Source organism: Bombina bombina, chromosome 3, assembly GCF_027579735.1.
Source record: "Bombina bombina isolate aBomBom1 chromosome 3, aBomBom1.pri, whole genome shotgun sequence".
Lineage (NCBI taxonomy): Eukaryota > Metazoa > Chordata > Amphibia > Anura > Bombinatoridae > Bombina > Bombina bombina.
The window spans coordinates 1,107,914,392-1,107,936,494 of NC_069501.1; the positions used below are offsets into that span (position 1 = coordinate 1,107,914,392).

Genomic DNA, 22,103 nt, shown 5'->3' on the forward strand with positions numbered 1-22,103 from the left:
AGAATCAAGCATTCAATTTCCAAGCCGTCAGCTGGAGAGAGACTAGATTTGGATGTTCGAATGGACCCTGTACAAGAAGATCCTGTCTCAAAGGTAGCTTCCATGGTGGAGCCGATGACATATTCACCAGGTCTGCATACCAAGTCCTGCGTTGCAACGGCAAAGAGAATGACTGGGGTGGGCGGAGCCTAGGAGGGACTATATGGACAGCTTTTGCTGTACTCTTTGCCATTTCCTGTTGGGGAAGAGATATTCCCACAAGTTATGGATGACGCCGTGGACCGGACACACCAATGTTGGAGAAAACACACCCGTCTGTCATCACCTCTCATCTCCTAACTCCACCCAGTGCCCAACTAGAAGCAACCTTCCTCAAGATTTATAATACCTACATTAAAGATTATGATTTCTAACAGGTAATGGTAAATATTTAATAAAGCACTCCCATTTTGATATTAATTATCAATGTATTTCTCTCCAGTACTGCACGGAGAATACTACTCCAAAATAAATTGATCTTTCAATGATTTAATGAACATAGTTAAAGTAGGAGGTTTTGAATTTTTCCAAACCCTGAAAATCAGATTGCGTCTTAAAATTATACTTAGGTTAAGAAATCTGGTTTTAGACCCCAATAATTTGCCATTACATAAAAAAATAATATCATAAATAGAAAACTTGATTTCTACTTTACAGATCTTACTCAACCAGAATTGTAATTTAATCCAAAATTGTCTTATTTTGGAACACTCAAAAATGTAGTGAATTAAATTTGCATCAAGCAAACAACATTTTGCACACCCTATGACTTTTTCTTTTCTCCATTTATTTAACAAATAAGGAGTTACATATATTTGATTCAATAATTTTAAGTGAGATTCTTTTCTATCCATTGAGGTTGTTGCTTTTTCCACTCTGGTTAAGCTTTTATTGATTAAAATTGGGGAAGTTTCAAGAAAGCCTGATTTAGCTCATTTTACTGATAGTAGGGAGAGATTCTTCACATTATCTTTTTTAAGTAAACTCCAATGTGTGGAATTAAAATTAATTAATTTTGCGCAATAATGTCAGACCTGAAGAAAAGCAAAGTAATTTAGATTAGAAATGTGAAATTTCTTCTTTATTTGCTTTCAAATTACCAGGATCTATGAGTTGATGTATAAACTCTAACCTTTTATCCTTCCATATTGCGAAGGGATAATCTTGTAATCCAGGAATAAAATCTGAATAGCCTAATATATGTAAATAAGATAAAGGGGGCAATTTATCAAGCTCCGAATTGAGCTTGTGGGCCCCTGTTTCTGGCGAGTCTTCAGACTCGCCAGAAACAGCAGTTATGAAGCAGTGGTCTAAAGACCGCTGCTCCATAACCTGTCCGCCTGCTCTGAGCAGCCGGACAGACATCACCGCAATTCAACCCGATCGAGTACGATCGGGTTGATTGACAGCTCCCTGCTGGCGGCCCATTGGCCGCAAGTCTGCAGGGGGCGGCGTTGCACCAGCAGCTCTTGTGAGCTGCTGGTGCAATGCTGAATACAGAGAGTGTATTGCTCTCCATATTCAGCGAGGTCTGGCGGACCTGATCCGCACTGTCCGATCAGGTCCGCCAGACTTTTGTTAAATATCCCCCAAAACCTTTGCGTTAATCGAACAATGACCACACAGCTTGTGCCAAACAAGAACCTGCTCTTTAAAAATATGTATGTTTTGGATCAGGTATGGAAGTTTATGTGCTTCTATGTGTAATAAAGATCGGAGAGTAAAAGGTTTTACCATTTCTGATTCTATGTCTCATACGGCAAAGTGGCCTTTTTTTGTTAGCCAATCTAAAGCTGTTTTAGAAAGACAAGCAATAGAATAAGCCTCAATGTTGGGTAGAGACCAACCACCTGAATTATTATCTAGATGCAACTTTCTTAAGGCAATTTTGGGAGTTTTATTACCCCAAAGATACTTTGTTATGGAAGTATTCAATAGCTTGAGATCTTGTTTATGTATCATCAACGGTAAATTTTGCATCATATAGAGTAGTTTTGGAAAGGCGATCATTTTATATAAGTTCATTTTACCAAAAAGATTTAAAGGTAAAACTGCCCACATTGATATATCCTGTAATACTTTTTGGATTGTTACCTTACAATTTAAATGATATAATAATTTGGGTGAATTTGAGATTTTAATACCAAGGTAAGTTATTTAATCATTTGCTTCTTTAGATGGGTGATTTAAGCAGGAAAACTCTTTTTTTTTTTTTTTTTTTTTTCCCAACAAGCTTTATTTCAAATCCAAAGAAAGGTGTACAGAGTTTACATGAGCCGTATCAACAAACCGGCTTGCAAAGAGACATATAAAAGACAATTACAGAATAAACCGAGGAACTTTCAATCGTAGTCCTCTACTTTCAAGTCAGCAAAGCCTTGATGCAGTACATCATGAAATTACTATGAGTTCAAAAGTCTGCTGGTGTTTTTCATTTAAACAAAATAACAGTAAATTATGGTGGTTAGCCAAGAAAAAGAAAAAAAAAAAAGAAACTTCAAACATTAAACGTTGCTGCGCAGCAGGAGGCTCATACCAGATAAGATTGCGTCAATTAGTGAACAACAGGTTTTGCAGGAAAATCTATCCAGGAAGGCTTTTGCCCAGTATGCGGAACAAATATAGCTAACACTACCAGTGTCAGGGACTTTATTTCACAATGGTTAATGATCGGATAAATTAATGTGTACCTCCTCGTCAACTCACAGGGTGTTATAACTACAATATTTAAATGTTGTGTAGCTGTAATAGCGGAACAACCACAGGAAAGACTTAGCCTGCAGTGTCAGTATTAATACAGCACTTTAATAGTAATGGATGATTCCCAGCAGCGGTGTAAGAGTGAAACTGAGTGTTTGCAAAGTAATACAGCAGGTAGAGGTTAGGATAACTGCTGATATAAGTATAAATGACACTATGCAAAAATATACGGCTGATATGTTCTTAGTACTTTGATTGTTGCAAAGCATAAGATATGGTTAGAATGCAGACTGGAGATTTAAGCAGCAAATGATAGAAAACAGGTTATCCAATAGATAAGCAAAGTATTGCAAGCAAGGAATGGCAGACAAATAACAATTAGCAGTTCAATACAGATTGAGATATACTTGCAAGTACTAGCAGCTGTAGTAGAATGAATCCGGTGGTTGGTGTATGTTAACACGATGAGAAGGGAGCAGTAGCAGTGTCCGTGAAAGCTACTGGAAGGTGTGAGCGTGGAACAGCGTGTAGATCCGGCTGTACAAAGTCAATCCGCTGGAAACAGGAAGTGTTCTGTAGCTGAGAACGGAGAGGAGCTGAACAGCAAAATGTGTAACAAAAGAGTCAGGTACTTTGTTCAGGATAGCGATGAAGGCAACAAGTAGCCTAATAGGTAAAAAGGCTTGAGGCTCAATATCTGTAAGCTGGAGTGGAGGAGTGTATCCTTTCACCTGTGCCAAACAAAATAATCAAGCAAAGAGGATAGCAGGAAGTGCACTTATAAAGCAAAAGAAGGTGGGGCTGAATTAAAGGGGACATTACAGACCCCCCCCTTCAGGGCATCATCACCGAGGATGCATTGGGTTTCTGAGGGTAACGTCTATGAAAAAGAGCAACAAGACGTGGAGCATGGACCAGAGAGTGCAACAACCAAGAGTCCTCCTCCTGCCCATACCCCTTCCATCGAACCAAATACTGCAGTCTCCCACGATGTATACGTGAGTCGAGGACGCTATCAACTTCATATTCCTCATGGTCCTCGACAGTAACAGGTGGTGGAGGAACACTTAAGCGCGGAAATTCTTCACTGGTTCTGTAGGGTTTGAGCAACGATATATGAAAAGAAGGATGAATCTTGTATTTCTCTGGCAGGTCCAAGACAACAGTTGTTGGGTTGAGAATACGTAGAATACGGAATGGTCCGATGAATTGACTACCCAATTTCTTAGAAGGTATAACAAGTTTAAGAAATTTGGTGGAAAGCCACACTTGGTCGCCTACTTTATAATCAGGACCTGGACGATGTCTCGTATTATAGTAGTGTTGTTGATCAGTCTTGGCTTTGTGTAAGTGAACTTTCAGTAGTTGTAGGGCATCCTGTAGGTTGGCTAAGTAAGAAGTGACAGATGGTGATGCAGAATCTATTTTAGGCAGTCGGATGGTTTGAGGGTGATAACCATAAGTGGCATAGAAAGGGGTCATCTTAGTTGAGGTCGATACAGAATTATTATAAGAGAATTCGGCTAAGGCCAAATGATGGAGCCAGTCATCCTGCTGGTGTGTAATGTAGCATCTAAGATATTGTTCAAGGATACCATTCACTCGCTCAGTGAGGCCATTAGTCTGGGGGTGATATGCCGTTGAAAGTCTAGGATGTATGTTTAACAGTTTGCAAATTTCCTTCCAGAAATGGGAGGTAAACTGAGAACCACGATCTGTTATAATGACATTTGGTATCCCATGTAGTTTTACAATTTGTTTTAGGAAGGTATCAGCAGTTTGGGAGGCTGTGGGTAAACTTTTTAAAGGTATAAAGTGAGCAAGTTTCGTCAAATGGTCGACGACTACCATGATTGTGTTGTGATTTTGTGATGGTGGAAGTTCCACTATAAAATCCATGGAAATTACAGTCCAGGGAATATCAGGAATAGGAAGAGGTGTGAGATAACCTATTGGTTTTTTCCTCTCGATTTTGTATCGTGCACATGTCTCACAAGATGTGACATAATCTTGTATAGTTTTACCCATATTTGGCCACCAGAAATTCCTTTGCATTAGTTCGGTTGTTTTGGTTATACCTAAATGACCAGACAGAGGATGATCATGATAATGATCTAGGATTCTGGATCTTAATTGTTTTGGTATGTACAATTTCTGATTCATTGTGAGAAGACCGTTTGGTTCTTTGTGCAATTGAAATTGTGTAGGCAGCCTGTCACTTTCTAAAGCCTCTAAAATATCAACTTCAAGATTGTTTAAAGTTCCGATTATTTTATGAGAAGGTATCATTTGTAAAGTGTCGTCTGTGTGTGGTCTGTTATCTGACAGTCGAGAAAGGGCATCAGCTTTGAGGTTTAGTTTGCCTGGTCTGTATGTTATTAAAAAATTAAATCTATCAAAAAAAAGTGACCAACGCACTTGACGGGAAGATAATGTCTTATTCTGTCTTAAATATTGAAGGTTTTTATGATCAGTGTAGATAATGAAAGCTTTGTCAGTGCCTTCTAAGATATGCCTCCAGACCTCCAGTGCACATTTTATTGCCAGCAACTCCTTGTCACCTACTGAATAATTAACTTCAGCGGGTAACAACGTTCTGGAATAAAAGGCAATGGGGTGAGTAGGATGTTTCTCATCAGATCTTTGGGATAAAACTGCACCCAAGCCCGTGTCTGAGGCATCCACCTCCAGAATGAACTGACAAGTATGATCTGGTAAACTTAAAATTGGAGCGGTAGTAAAACAGTCTTTTAGTAAGTTAAAGTTTTGATCAGCATCTGGGGTCCACCGAAATGGAACTGCCTTTCTGGTTAGATTTGTGAGTGGTTTCACAATAGTAGAAAAGTTGTATATGAATCTACGATAAAAATTAGCGAACCCTAAAAATCTCTGTAGAGATTTCAAGTTAGTGGGTTTGGGCCAGTTCTTAATTGCCATCACTTTTTCGGGATCCATCTGTACTTTGTCAGGGGAGATAATATAACCTAAAAATTTTATTTCATGTACATGAAATAAACATTTTTCTGCCTTTGCAAATAATTTATGTTCACGAAGTCTTGTTAAGACCCACCTGACATGTTTTATGTGTTCCTGTGTATCTCTAGAATAAACCAAAATGTCATCGAGATAGATGATAACACACACATCAATTAGATCTTTGAAAATGTCATTTATAAAGTGTTGAAATGTGCCAGGGCCATTGCACAGCCCAAATGGCATAACCTTATACTCAAAGAGTCCGTACCTCGTTCTAAAAGCTGTCTTCCACTCATCCCCCTCCTTGATTCTTATTAAGTTATAGGCCCCCTTCAAATCCAATTTAGTAAAAATGGTGGCGCCATTTAAGCGTTCTAGGAGTTCGGGGATGAGTGGCAGAGGGTAACGGTTCTTTATGGTAATTGAGTTCAAGGCCCGATAATCGATGATTGGTCTTAGTGACTGATCCTTATTAGTAACAAAAAACATGCCTGCAGCTGCAGGTGAGACAGAGGGTACTATAAAGCCTTTTCTCAAGTTGTCATCTAAGTATTCCCTTAAATGTTGCAACTCCTTCTGTGAAAGTGGATAAATTTTCCCGTATGGGATTTGGGAACCAGGGATTAAATCTATGGGGCAATCGTATACCCTATGAGGAGGCAAGACCTCAGCCTCTTTTAGATCAAAGACATCAGTTAAATCATGGTATTCAGCAGGAATAGCTATGTCTACTGCTCCAAGTAACTGATAGGGGAAACAAGTGGTTTTGCAGTAATGGGAATCAAATAAAATATTAGGTTTCACCCAATTTATACTCGGGTTATGTTTTTTCAACCATGTATATCCCATAATAATAGGATGTAAAGAGTTTGGTATTACATCGAAACTGAGATATTCAGTGTGACCATGATTTGTAGTAATTAACAAAGGTATGGTGTGCTGTGTGATGGGTCCGTTATGTATGAAGGAACCGTCAATAACTTTTATAAACACAGGTGTATGCTTATCAACACAAGGTATTTTATTTACAGAAACAAACTTAGAATCTATGAAACAATCATAAGCCCCGGAGTCAATTATTGCGTCAGTCTTGATTTGTTGGAGATCCCACTGCAAAGACAGAGATAATGTGAATGATTGGTGGTCTACACTTAATTTAGGTGTGGCAGAATTTATACTAGTCAGCTTACCCTTCTTTTGTCGGTTTAAAATTGGACAGGATGAAACTGAATGATCCTTATTCGCACAATAAAGACAGAGATTAGACATGCGTCGTCTCATTTTTTCCTCAGCTGATAGAGGACCTTTAATGGCACCTATCTCCATGGGTGTTTGTTGGTGATTATGTTTTTCAGTAGTGGGGAACAATAACCTTCTAGGGGGTGTGTCTGTTGATAATTTTTTTTTTTTTTTTTTTTTTTTTTTAAGGCTTGATTATTATGTTATAACTACAATATTTAAATGTTGTGTAGCTGTAATAGCGGAACAACCACAGGAAAGACTTAGCCTGCAGTGTCAGTATTAATACAGCACTTTAATAGTAATGGATGATTCCCAGCAGCGGTGTAAGAGTGAAACTGAGTGTTTGCAAAGTAATACAGCAGGTAGAGGTTAGGATAACTGCTGATATAAGTATAAATGACACTATGCAAAAATATACGGCTGATATGTTCTTAGTACTTTGATTGTTGCAAAGCATAAGATATGGTTAGAATGCAGACTGGAGATTTAAGCAGCAAATGATAGAAAACAGGTTATCCAATAGATAAGCAAAGTATTGCAAGCAAGGAATGGCAGACAAATAACAATTAGCAGTTCAATACAGATTGAGATATACTTGCAAGTACTAGCAGCTGTAGTAGAATGAATCCGGTGGTTGGTGTATGTTAACACGATGAGAAGGGAGCAGTAGCAGTGTCCGTGAAAGCTACTGGAAGGTGTGAGCGTGGAACAGCGTGTAGATCCGGCTGTACAAAGTCAATCCGCTGGAAACAGGAAGTGTTCTGTAGCTGAGAACGGAGAGGAGCTGAACAGCAAAATGTGTAACAAAAGAGTCAGGTACTTTGTTCAGGATAGCGATGAAGGCAACAAGTAGCCTAATAGGTAAAAAGGCTTGAGGCTCAATATCTGTAAGCTGGAGTGGAGGAGTGTATCCTTTCACCTGTGCCAAACAAAATAATCAAGCAAAGAGGATAGCAGGAAGTGCACTTATAAAGCAAAAGAAGGTGGGGCTGAATTAAAGGGGACATTACACAGGGCATCTCAAAGATTATAATGTATCCCTCTCCCTATAGCGATCCCCATTCCCAGGGCTCTTACTTCTCAGTCTGGGCATACGTAACTTTTAAGCTTATGTCAGAGTAGGTGTTATTACTGGGTCGGAGGGTTGGGGTAATGGCTCAACGTCTGAGTGGATGTAGGTCTCCCAGTAAAACAGCATGGAGCAGTAAAAATCTAGTTTGTTGGTTTTGTGATAGTGAAATTTTTCTAGGGTTAATAGATGCGTGACATTGCGCCTCCATTCGGGCATAGAGGGTATGACGCATTGTTTCCAAAGTCTGGGGATTAATTGCTTAGCACTGCTAAGCATGATGTAAAGCAGAACAGTTTTGTATCTGCATTTAATCCTGGGTGGTTTATTAAATAACATCGTCCAGGGGTCCATGGGAATAGATTGTGTGAGAACTTTTTGAATCTCCCCATGAACGTCCTTCCAGAACGGTTGGAGCAGAGGGCAGTCCCATCAAATATGGCTAAGAGTGCCAGGATATTTACAGCCTCTCCAACAAAGGGGGTCAGCCTGTGGATAAATCTTAGCTAGCCTGCTGGGGTATAAGTACCACCTCCCTAATAGTTTCATATTGGTTTCTGTGATGCTCATTGATGAGGGTGCCTTACCCATTTGTTGGAATATAACCTCCCAAGTTTTTGGCGGGACAGACTGACCCAACTCTGCTTCCCAGGCTTTGGTGTAGGGCGGTAGACTCTTAGAGTGATTTTATACGTTGCAGAGAGTATGCCCCTTGACATTTGTGGGGACCAGCAGAGTGCCTCAAAAGGAGTTAAACTGCGGATAAGGTTAGGTTTATTTTTGTGGCTTGAGAGGAAGTGGGAGAGTTGGAGGTACTCCAGCCATCTAGTAAAGAAAGGTATACCCCTTTCTGCTATTGCAGCTTTAGACAATATAGCTCCACTCTCTATGACCTGACAGCAGGGAAGGCCAGTTGAGATCATGTGAGAATCCCCTATCCAGCTGTGTTTCAATGGTGGGAAATCATCATTATGAAGTAGGGGAGTCAGTGGGGAGGGGATTGATGAGATTGTTGGTCTATTTCTATGGTGTCTGGAGATCCAGCAAAGCGCCCCCAAGCTTTTAATGCCCTCTAAATCATGTTCAAGTTTCACCCATTCTTTATCTTTTATATTTTTGCACCAGTCTACTATTCTAGTCAATTGCGCTGCTTGGTGGTAGTATAGGAGGTTGGGGACTCCCAGGCCCCCTTTGTCTCTGTGCCTATAAAGTATGGACTTGGACATTCTGGGGTGCTTGTGTGCCCAGGTGAAATCATTCACAAGTGCCTGTGCAGCTCTTATAAATTGGAGGGGTAGTTGTATGGGAACAGTTTGAAATAGGTAAAGAAAGCGGGGTAGAATGCTCATTTTAAAAGCCTGAATCCTACCCAGCCATGAAAGACTTTTACTCCGCCATGCCAGCAGTTCCGACCTAATGGTTGTAAGTAAGCTCTGGAAATTCCTTTGGAGAAGGGAATCCTTAGAAAGCGAGATCTGTATCCCTAGGTATTTTATGGAGTCCTGTTTCTGTGTAAAGTGTGAAGCAATCTGGTGGGCCGTTTGCCCGGTGATCCTCACTCCCAGGAATTCAGATTTGGACATGTTAATTTTAAAATTTGATAGATTGCTATATTGTTTAATGACCGGCATTAGTGCAGTGAGAGATTGTATAGGGGAGGTAAGTGAGAACAGCACATCATCGGCATAAAGAGTAGTTTTGTATTGTGTGTCTGCAATTTGGATGCCATGTATTTTATCGTCCTCTCGGACCCTGGCTGCTAGTACTTCCATTGCAAGGATAAAAAGTAGGGGGGAGAGGGGACAGCCTTGCCTCGTGCCATTCTTTATGGGAAGGGGGTCTGACAAGGTATCATTCAGTTTAATACGGGCCTTCGGGGTGTTATAGAGAGCGAATATCTTCCCTATCAAAGCCTCCCCCATACCAAACCTTTCCAGGGTGGACCTCAAGAATAGCCAGTCCAGCCTGTCAAAGGCCTTCTCGGCATCTATTGCTAAATAGATAGAGGGTATGTTATGAGTTTGTGAATATTCTACCAGATTAAGAACCTTGAGCGTATTGTCCCTTGCCTCTCTATTAGGCACAAAACCAACTTGGTTGAGATGTATCAGTAGCGGTAGGAACTTATTGATTCTAATGGCTATCAATTTCGCATAAAGTTTTACATCAACGTTTAATAGTGATATAGGACGAAAATTGGATGGGGTGTCGGGAGGCTTGCCAGGCTTAGGGATAACTGCGATATGGGCTTCTAGCATGGTGGGGAGGAAGGGATGGTCATTGTCTGTGGCGTTGAATAAAGTGCATAAATGAGGGAGGAGAATTGGTGCGAATTTCTTATAGTATGTGACGGTAAAACCGTCCGGGCCTGGGCTTTTGCCCGTGGGGAGCTGTTTAAGTGCAGCAGATATTTCCATGGTTGAGAAAGGGGCTTCCAGCTCCTCCATCTGCGCGGTGGTAAGTTGGGGGAGAGGCGTATTTAGTAAATATGCTTTCATGGCGCTTACTCTATCGTTGGGCGAGATAGGCCTTGGTAAATTATATAACTCAGAATAGTACGTCCGAAATTGGGTGAGAATCTCAGGCGTAGTGTTCACTTTTTAATGTGTAGGGGTACGGACCTCATGTATGAAGGATTTTAACTTTTTCAGTTTGAGGGAGCGGGCCAAAAGTTTGCCAGCTCGGTTACTCCCGAAGTGAAATTTCTGCTTAGTTTTTAAGGCCAGGACATTTGCCTCCTGTAACAGTTGGTCGTGTACTGTCTTTCTTGCCTTTTCTAGGTCTGCGAGAATTTGTGGGGAAGTGGGGGCACATTTGTGTGTATATTCTAGTTTAGATAACAGTTCAGTAGAGGTTTTATATAATGAACGCGCTTTCTGTCTAATCTGGGCTTTGTATTTTATGAATTCCCCTCTAATAAAACATTTGTGAGCTTCCCACACAATCCGGGGGTCTGTCTCGGGTAAGGAGTTAAACTGAAAGTACTCGGGGAGAAGTTTTTCTATCTTGTCTTTAAAGTCGGGAAAATTTAATAAGCTGTCGTCCAGCCTCCAAAGGAAGGTGGACTTAGGGACTGAGGGCCACTGGAGCTGTGTGAGGACTGCAGAGTGGTCTGACCAAACGGTGTGAGAGAGCCGGGAAGAGAGGACATAAGCTAAGCCATTCTGGTTTGTTATGTGGTAGTCGATTCTGCTATAGGAGCGGTGGGGAGCCGAGAAGAAGGTATAATCCCTCTTTCCCGGGTTTTTAAATCTCCAAACATCAAACAGGGTCTGCTCTAGCATTGTCCGCCATAGGTGCTTGGTTGTATGCTTTGAGATTGAAGGTCGGGGGTTTGTGGTATCAAGGTTCGGTTGCAAGGGGATATTGAAGTCGCCCCCTATGTAAAGGGCCCCAATCCCATGGTCTAATACTTGAGTAAGGCATTTTTATAAGAAAGGGAGCTGTCTAGTATTTGGAGAGTATATACTAACCAAAGTTACTGGGGAGCCATACAATAAGCCTGTGACACACAAAAATCTGCCTTCAGAGTCTGTGTACGTTTGTATGGGGGCGAAGGGTAAATGTTTGCTCAAGAGGATACTGACGCCGTTACGTTTATGGTCATAAGAGCTGTGAAAACATTGTGTGTAGTATCCCCCAAAGTAACCTGGTTCTTTGCTCTTTAAAAAATGAGTCTCCTGTAAGAAGATTATGTCGCCTCCCTTCCTACGGAGGTCTCGCATGGCTAGAGAGCGTTTTTGGGCTGAGTTAAGACCCCTGGCATTCTGACTAAGCAATGTTATGGTTCTGTTATTGTTTGTGGTCATTGAGAGGTGTTGGTGGTAAAAGTATAGGAATATCTAGATATATGTCAACCCCTAACCTTGCAGTGACCTGGATCTGAAAAAAGAGGACAGAATAATCCTGCATACCCTTGCCTCCGCTGCGCAGCATGAACATTAAAACCATAAGAATGAGTTTTTGCAAATAGCATAAATTACATATGAGTACAAAGTATCTTAACAATGAAGTAATCATATGACAAAAAAACCCTTGTATGAGGGGAAGAAATTAATCCGCAACCACTTCATAACATATTAATTTGAAATCTGACTATTGCCTAGCCGCCGATTCGACTGACCTCCGTTGTAGGGGGTGTCCGCCACTGCAGGCCCCCACCCCGGAAGCCCGAAGAAGTGCGCTGTAAGGTTTATGTAATAACAAATCACTTTTTGCATATAAAAGAACAAACAGTAAATAACATGTAAAAAGAGAGCAAGGAAAGAAAAAATCAGACATAACTGTTAAACAAAACATATGTAAACTTGGCCATACTTTACCACTTCACCCGGCCATATATCCAACTTGAAAATCATTACAGTCTGTCTGGAGCTCTAACAGAGAATAAAAGGAGAAAGTCCCACTTGTAGAAGGGTCCTCCCTCAACGAGTCTTAGATTGGAGAGATAACTTGTGCCGTTGACTGAGTGTTCTTGGCTTTAGAGGGCACTCGGTGCCAGCTTCCCTGCTCAGGCCTAGCCGGTTTTCTCTTCCTGGGTGGTTCCACAGAGTCCTCCGTCGAGAACCCCGCCGGAGGGTCTATTTCTAGTGCAGCACAGAAATTACTAATATCATCTTGCGCTTTACAGATTAATTTCCTGTTGCCGTGCAGGACATAGAGGTGGAATGGGAACCCCCATCTATAAAGGATCTTCTTCTGACGAAGGAGTGTGGTCAGGCAAAACAATTCCCTTCTCCTCTGTAAAGTCCTCTGCGACAGGTCTTGATAGAATTGGAGGACTACCCCCCGAAACTTCACAGGCTGGTGTTTTCGAGAGAGGTTCAAAAGCTCCTCTTTCTCGCGGAACTCTTTAAACTTCATGATGATGTCTCTGGGGGGCGCTGTGTCTGGGGGCTTTGGTTGGAGGGCCCTATGGGCTCTAACCCATGGTATATCCGTGGTAGGAGAGGTATTCCAGAGTTGGGAAAATAGAGCGGGGAGATAGAGTGGAAAGTCTTTAGGTAGTACCGCTTCTGGCACACCGCGAATCCTTAGATTCTTCCGACGACTACGGTTTTCCAGATCTTCGATCTTATCATAAAATTCAGCAATAATCTCTGTATCGTGGTTCGCGGTATCCTGAGTCTCATTGATTTCTACCTGTAATTGGTCTGTAAATTCTTCTAGTGCCTCCACCCTACCGCCCACCGAGTGAAGGTCTTGCTTTATCTCGGCAATTTCCTCACGAATGCAGGAGCGGATGAGGTCTGCAATATCCTGCTTAGACGCCAGTGTAGATAGAATTGTGTTGGGTACAGAAGTACTTTCCTCTGTGTCGTCTGTTGATCTCTGTGGGGTAGACAGCTTTTTCTGTGGTGAGACACCAATTTCTTTAGGCGCCATAGTTTTTGATACTGAGGGGGAGAAGAAATTATCTACCAAGCTGTCTTTTGGACCCGACAACTTAGATATCTTGTTAAGTTTAGCTGCACGTTTGGGATTCATGACGAGCAGCAGATCTGTAGATAATGATATGATATGATAAACCTCTCTTCTCTAAGCTACCTCCGTTGCACCTATAGAGCAAGTGACAGACATCTTAAGTGTAGCCCTGTTCTAAAGAGTCTCACCAGAGGATGAGTTTCATATATTGCCACAGGAGTTGTCTTTCAAAGATGAATTCTTTCTCCTCCTGCTGCTACAGAGTGATCCCTTATACCTGTGCTCCTTCACCACTCTCCGCCTCTCAGCTTCTTTTCTCTCCCCTCTCTCTTTCCTTTACCCTCCTTTATTGTAGGAGCCTGTATTTATCTGTTCTCTACTTTTCCTCCTCCCTTCTTTTCTATGAGGATTGCCTTGTGATATAATTGAGGGTGTCTCAGTGGTGCCGGAAGATTGCAGCAGAGGCCATGCGTGTTTAACCCCGGTGGCAGTACTAGGATGTTATGTTGATTGCAGGGCACTGTGCTATGGCGTAACGTGTCAGGGGAGCCGACACCAGCCACACCAGCAGTCCCAGCACCTCGCCCTGGTACACACACTGAGGGAGGGCAAGATTCAGAGTCAGGCAAGTTACGGCAGGGAGAGGAGTCTAATGCTGGTCTCAGTACCAGCTAAGGCTGTGCCGCTACAGAGGTGGGTTATGTGCGTTAACTACGGAGTGTTCACAGTGCTGGGCTAAGTTATGGCCGCTTCCGGTCCCTGAGGTCCTCTGTTGAGGCGCGCGCCTAGTGTAAAACTCCGGCGTGTCTAATGGAACTAGCCCCCTCCGCGAGACACAGTCCTCAGCCGTTAGTTTTATTTGTAGTGTATGGGTCTTAGAAAGTTCCACTTACTCACCCGGCTGGTCTGACTTAGTTGATGCGAGTGGCGGTTTGCCGCGTAAGGGGTTTTTAGAGAGGCAAAGTGTCTGAGAAGGCCGTGCAGGACCGGTCAGATTGTTGTTAGCCTCCGTGCGGTGCCAAAAGATGGTAGAAAGTTAGCTCTGCGGTAACACCATGATTTAATGTAATTCCTGTCGTCTTCGAGTGAGATAAGATTGTGGCGGTCAGGCAGTTTATAGAGATTTAGTGGTGCAGATTAACGGAGCTATGGAGTTATGCAGCCATCTTAGCTGCTGCCAAGCTCCGCCCCCGGAAAACTCATTTTTATTCAACCATAGTACCTTAGATTTAATCATATTTAATTTATAGCCAGATAATTTACTCAAATCTTGAATCAGATTCACTATTCTAGGGAATGTAGAATGTGTATTATTATATATGTATAAGAGTAAATTATCTGCGTATAAGGATAATTTTACTGCTTTGGACCCAATTTGAATACCATCTTTACTGTTACGAATATGAATTGCAAGAGGTTCAATAGCCAAATAAAAAATGAGTGGGGAAAGAGGACATCCCTGTCTGATCCCTCTAGTCTAGTTAGTAAAATAAATACGAGATCTCTCTATTAATAATGAGTGCCGCCCTAGGGAAATCATATAACTTCTAGAGTAAATAAAAAATATCACCTTTAAAACCAATTTTTTATAGAGTAGTGAAGATATGGTCCCAGGAGAGATAATCAAAAGCTTTTTCAACATCTAGAGAGAGAATAGCATTATCCGTTTTTTGCAACATGGAATCTGCAGAGTCTTTTAGATTTGCTACATGGTAGACTGTCAGAAATACTTTTCTTAAATTACTAAAAGATGTTCGACCCTTAATAACCTCCGTTTGATCTTGATGTATGAGCTTATGAATAATTTTTTGAAACCGATTTGCTAAAATATAGTCAGATTTAAAGAGGGAAATCGGGCAATACGATTCCATTTTATCCGGTTGATTATTAGGTTTCAAAATAAGAGTAATATAAGATTCTGAAAAAAGATCTGAAATTTTTTTGGGAGTTAAATATTCGTTATAATTAAAAGCGTTGTTAAGATGGGCGTAATGAACTCTACAAGCAGTGTATAGTATTCATTGGGTAGATTATCCGGGCCTTCTGCTTTATTTAAAGATAGATTGCTAATAACCTCACATATTTCTTCTTGAGAACTTGAGAAAATGTATTATTTAATAGTTCTAAATGATCACAATTAATTTGAGGAAGCGAAATATCTGGCTGTGAATAAATTTGCTCATAGTATTTATGAAACGCTTTTTTAATATGAGGTTTCTGAGAAAGCAATGACATGTCTAGTTGGATAGCTTTGATGTTCTTATGGCTGAAGAGATTTTTATTTAAATTGGCTAAAAATTTACTAGTTTTATTGTAGGAAAGAGGATCTAAATTTTAAGTTTTGCATTGCAGTTTTCTGAAGCAAAAAAGTGTCTCTTTCCTTTTTACAATCTAGATATTTATTCCAACTCACTGGATTAGGAATATTAATATATTTAGTAAACATATTACTGACTTGATTTGACAACTGTTTTTCCATTTCTTTCTTTTTTTTATTGATTTTTATATTGTAAGCAAGAATTTCGACTCTCATCACTGCCTTAGAGGCTTCCCAGATGACTTCTATCGTATTGTCCTTGTAATTTTTATTATTTTTACATATATTCAGACCATTTTATTTTCAAAAAGTTTTTAAACTGCAAATTACGAATACAAAAAGTTGGGAAATAAATGAATAATTTTATTGTTTTTTGGGCTCTAGAAATTGCAGAACTATAGGTGCATAATCAGAAATAGTTATCTGTGTGATATATGTCTTTTCAATGAAAGAGGTTAAATGTTTTGAAATCAAAAAGTAATCTATCCTAGATTGAGATTGATGGGATTTAGATGAACATGTATCATTTTGAACATCAGGATTTAAAGAGCGCCAGATATCTACCACGTTAAGATTATTACTGAGAGATTTAATAATCTTAGTTCCCCATCTTGAATTTTTGTTATTTAAAGAGCCACCTCTAGCGTAGAGTCTATCCAAGGGGGCTTTGGGGGCCAAATTAAAATCTCCTCCTAACATAAGATTATTACTTGTAACAATTAATAGTCGCTGTTTGATTTTTTTTCGTTTAAATATTTTTATTGATTTTCTTTGGTAACAAAAACTTAGAGAAATATTACAGAACATTTCAAGGAAATTAACACTGTATTCCCTGACAAATGCTAAACAAATAAGTGTAAAGAGAGGTATTGGGAATACGGGTAGGGGAAAGAATAGGAAAAGGAATTAGGGAAAGACCAAATCCACTACATTAAGGATCACATTAAGCAAGACATCATTAAATTATAAAGGCATTAGCCCAGATTCATGTACAGTTTGTTCCCATAGAAAAATTACATCCAAAATAAAGTCTTTTCTCCCAGAAGAGCTAGAACATGAGCGACTTCCTGTCGCCATTGATTAAAAGTTGGCACTTGTTGTTTTTTCCAAAAACGTGGGATAAGGCGTTTAGCACAATTCAACATACATTGCAAAAGTTTTAGCCGAAGTTTACAGCCCAACTTTGGGTAATGGTTTAGAAGTATCAGAGAAGGAGACATATGTACAGTGTGACCTATTTCTGTGTCTATGTGAGTACCTATTTGGGCCCAAAAGTATTTAAGGTGTGTGCACGAGACCCAGATGTGTGATAGGCTGCCCATCTCGCCGCAGCCCCTCCAGCACTTAGGTGACGCATTCGGGTACATTGATCTTAACTTTTGTGGGGTAAGATACCAGCAGAATAGAATCTTGTAGCTCAGCTCTAGTATGTTAGGGGCTATAGAGGATTTTGCTGTTGAAAGAAAGATTTTCCTCCATGTTTGGTCAGAAAATGGTGTAGGGAGCTCTGATTCCCAATGTTTAGGTAGGTCTTTTGTCCGGAAAGGAACCCCTCAGTAGTTTATAGATGATGGAAATATGCGCTCTGCCTATTTCGGGAGAGATATTTAGGTGCTCAAACTTAGTCAGTGATCTAAGAAACATGGGCTTATGTGTACTAGACATGATAACATTGCTGGTTTGGAGGTATGAGAACCACTGGTGAAAGGGGGGACCTATTTCTTCCTTAAGCGTAATCATACTTTTGAGACTACCGCTCTTAACTAATAAGTAAATGGGCACATTAGTGAGTATCCCCTTATTTTCAGGTGGTCGTAGGATTTGTTTTTCCCAGAAGAGAGAGTTATTAAGTAAAGGCGTTAGAGGTGAGATTGGGCTGGAGATACAAGTAGTTTCTTTTAATACCCTGTCCCATATGTCAAGAGTAAGTCGCTGTTTGATTTTAACCCAAAATTTCACGTCTAAGCTAAGAATAATATATCTTGCCTCTTTATCAATTTTGACTTTTAAAATTTTATAGTCCAAAGCTTTATGAAATAAAATGGCAACACCTCTTTTCCTACCGATATAAGGAGTAGCAAATATTTCACCAACCCATTTTGACTTCAATTTCTGAGCCTCACTAGGTGACAAATGTGTTTTCTGCAACAAAGCAATATTGGTGTTTAGAGTTTTTAAGTGATTAAGTATAGTTTTTCTCTTAATAGGGGAGGTTATCTCACCTACGTTCCAAGATGTGAATTTTAAATTTATAATTTATTAAAATCTACTTTGCATTAAAAAATTTTTACAAAAAAGTTATATTATAAACTATGAAAATTAGGAGAAGGGGGAGGTGACAGAGTCACTGGCAGAGAAGGGAGAAAAAGGGGGGATTGAATAAAAGAAAAGAACAAAAACAGTCCATTTGATCATAACATAAAGAAAACATTTGCCCTCAGAAAGCCTAGATAATAATACCTATTACCCCTTTTTGATATTATCTAAAAATTGTTTGGCCTCTTCCACAGAGCTAAAAAACATGATCCCTGTGTTTTGAGTAATCTTTAATCTGTCAGCGTATAGAATTGTGGCCTGTAGTCCCATATTAATAGCATAGGTACATAAAGGGGCCATTTCTTTTCTTTTGTGCATAGTTTCTGAAGAATAATCCTGGAATAGCAAAATACGATCTTGATTTATTTTTGACACAATTAGGACCTGCTGGCTGAAAATTGTATTTTTGATACAACTAATACAGCTTTAAAAATCATCCGCGCTCTTTAACAAATACAGCCGCACTCGGTTTTTACTTACTGCAAGATCTCTCTCTTTACGTCACGCTGGGACCGTCAAGCAACCATATCTGTGTACCGCGTGTGTTATCTGTGTACCGCGTGTGCGTATGTTAAGTAGTCTCACAATCAAGATGGCTCGAGACTCATTCTAAAAAGTAATTTTATTGGCTTGATGCCATGTCAGGTTGATTAGGGGGTAGGTCCTGTAACTAAAGTTGGGACAGCGAGTTCAGCTACAGCCGCGTCACGCATGCTGAAGTACAGTGCCCATATCGCCGTCATAGATTCACTCAGTCTCATAGAGTCATAGCCGATTTCAAAAGTCTGCATAAGAGAAGATTTCTCACACATCTACGGTGGTGAGGCTCTTCACTCAGAATCTAGATTCTATCTAGAAGTCTAGATTCTGAGTGAAGAGCCTCGCCGCCATAGATGTGTGAGGAATCTTTCTCTTATTATGAAGTCCACTGGTAGACCGCAATCTACTTCTTGCCCATCCCTGCTCTATATTGTCATATATTTTATGTCTTGAAAAAAAATTTTGTCTGGATTTCCCTGAGGTGCTTGGTGATTTATTTTTATGCTGTGTTACATATTTTTCCATGTTTTTGTCTATAGAGATAGATAGCTATATAGAGAAATCAGTGGTAAAAGAAAAAAAAAAGCAATAAAGGTGAAGGTGTAGGGGGGGGGGGGAGGAAAGAGAAGGCAACTCGGTATAAAGAAGGTGAAAAAAATGAAAAGGGGATTTCCAGTGAAACTATTAAAGATTACTAGCCAATATCTCAACAGAAGTGTCACGGAGCAAAAGGGAGGAGATATGTCAGCTTAGAAGCCGGATTCTTTAATACTCTTTGTTTTCAAGATTTAATTAACTGCTATATTCTTTGTGTGTAAACTACTATAACTGAAAATTTATAACTCTATGTTCCAGTGTTTTGCTGCTAATCAGCTGCTATGCAATATTTCCTAATATACGTAAATGTTTAAACCTTCTAAATGTCCAATTAATGACTTTAATTCTAAAGTATCAGGTTACAACACGGTACAGTGCTAGAAGATGATTACATATAAACCAAATGGTGTACAATATTTCCCCCCAAAAGCACCCTCACTTATATATAGTCATAATGTATGCCAATGGAAAGATACAGGCATTTTAGATTTAATGTATTCTAAGCCCAAACAAAATAAAGTTAAAGCTACCATTCGAGAGACATATGATTGAGGAAAAAAAACCAACAGTGAGAACATAAAACCTGTGAAACACAAACCAAGCCAAAATTTGCCAACAATTCAGAAAGTTTCTCTTCCTCTTTGTACTTTTCCCTTTTAACACATATTTAAGCAGGGTAATTGAAGCGATCCTAGTATCAGCGCAATATATTTGCAAGAGTCAAAGTCCAAGAGATGGAAAGAAATAGGTTAATCCATAAATATGATATATGGTATAGCTTTGCCTTTTCTTTTAACAGCAGTGCACAAACTCTCCCCAATACAGTTTCAGTAAGGCTTTTTCAGCCCTGTCCGGGCTAGCATATGCCCTAAAGTTCACTATGAAGGGCACATTATGAGGGGTGAGAGATTTTGATAGTAGAAAAGTAGGCTTGAAAACATATAGGGATTCATGCCCCAATGAAAAAAAGAAAAAAAAAGAAGACCTATGCTGTTAGTGTCTAAGGGCCCCAGTTCCTGAGAGATAGACAAGCACTTGTCAGACATAGGAAAAAAAGTTAAAGCCTATTGTAGAAGGTGTCCAGCAGGATTTTATGTTTGTGCCATGTTAGACGCCCAGTTATTCAAACTGATTCCTCTTCACTGCTTTAAGGTGGAAATCACCAACCCCTTTTACCAATATATGCTGTATAAGTGATACACTTCTCCTACCCACAGTCGAAAGATCGAGCAAAGCAAGCACGAACCCGGTATATACTCTGCTCGCGCTTGACACTCAATACTCCGTGGATCCTGGGAGACTAAAGGGGCTTGACTTTGCAAACAAAAGAAAGCAGAGTTGTATCAGCGCTGTGGCGCCTGCAGTGGAACCAATAGGGTAAAACGTCCTTTAAGCGGCTCTTTCGTGGCCTCCTTAGAACTGCCACAACCTCAACCTGCGACCCTCAAAGGTTTATGATCGGCCTGCGGGACCCAACCTACAGGATAGGTCATTTCAATCAGCGAGTTTGATATTTGGATGTTTCTTCCACGTCTTCTGTTAGGCTATTTTACAGGCTGGTGCCTTCGCCACAAGGCAGAACAAGGCGTTTCAGGGACTTCCTCCAAGCACCTGGCAAGTAGTCAGGACCTTACTCCGGCGGGTATCAGAGCGTTCCCCGCTTAGGAGCCCAAAGGAGAGGGTGGTTTGGCGTGACAGAAAGAGCTCCGTGTATGCAACACCCAACGCTCTTGTGAGCACGTTGATCTAATAGCACCGCCCACCCAGAAAGTCCCACAATTGTAATCAACTTTCTAATTAACTAATATTTGCACTACTACTATACTTTTTTATTTTAACGGTGAGATCTGTATGTTATGCATGTGGTACTGATCTGGCTGCTTACTTCTTCACTGATTGCACAGCCTAACTTCCAATCAGCTGACAGAAACTGGGAGCTCACATATTAAGCCAATAAACTTTTAAAAAAAGGCTAAAACTTTAAGTTGCAAATTGCTTTGGGATAATACTATAAAATTCCATGTCCCTTTAAACTGTCCTAGTGACAATGGTATCAATAAACAGCCTCTTCTAACTAAACAACCTCAAATCACCTTACTATATTTTGATTGTAATGTTTCTTATACAGTAATATTTTTATTCTGAATTATGATTAGTTTCTGTATATTACGCCTGTCGCTGAATTTAGTAAACAAAGCTCCATGGGAACAGATCTATAATACTACAAATAATCTAGAAACCTTAAGCCACCCCTGTTCCTAAACACAGGTTAAGGAAATGTATCCCAGCCTGATTTAACGTATGGAGCCAAAACAGCAGTGGGATCGGTTTCTTCCTCAAAATAGAACACAGCAATGCAGCACCTCCAGGAATCAAATCACTACAAGTCCCTCAAGGAGTAAGCTAGTAATTACTACAGTTGATATAATTAGCACCTGGAGCTACTGGTTCACTGGGAAAGCACATATTTAAAGGGGTATATAATCTAATTTTTTTGTTCATGTGTAGGTATATATTATATATGCAAAAAAAACACAATCTTCAGTATTAAAGGGACAGTAAAATGAAACGTTCATGACTGAGATAGAACATGCAGTTTTGAACAACTTTCCAATTTACTTCTATTCTCAAATTTGCTTTGCTCTATTGATATCCTTTGTTGAAGAATAAAACTAGGTAGGCTGATAGGAGCTTAGGAGTGTGCATGTGTCTTTAGCAGTCTATGGCAGCAGTGTTTGCAACTATGTATAATATTGCTATAAACAATGTTGCAAACACAGCCACCAGATGGCTAATGACACGTGCATGCTCCTGAGTTCACCTAGGATTACTCTTTAACAAAAGGATATCAAGAGCATTAAGCAAAATTTATAATAGAAGTAA

The 22,103-nt window shown here is 40.1% G+C and overlaps 1 protein-coding gene across 4 annotated transcripts in view; it reads right to left on the minus strand.

Annotated features, from left to right (window-relative positions):
- FRY (FRY microtubule binding protein) overlaps nucleotides 1-22,103 on the minus strand; it is a 549,698-nt gene that overhangs the window by 303,149 nt on the left and 224,446 nt on the right. The gene's annotated exons all lie outside the window — the stretch shown is intronic.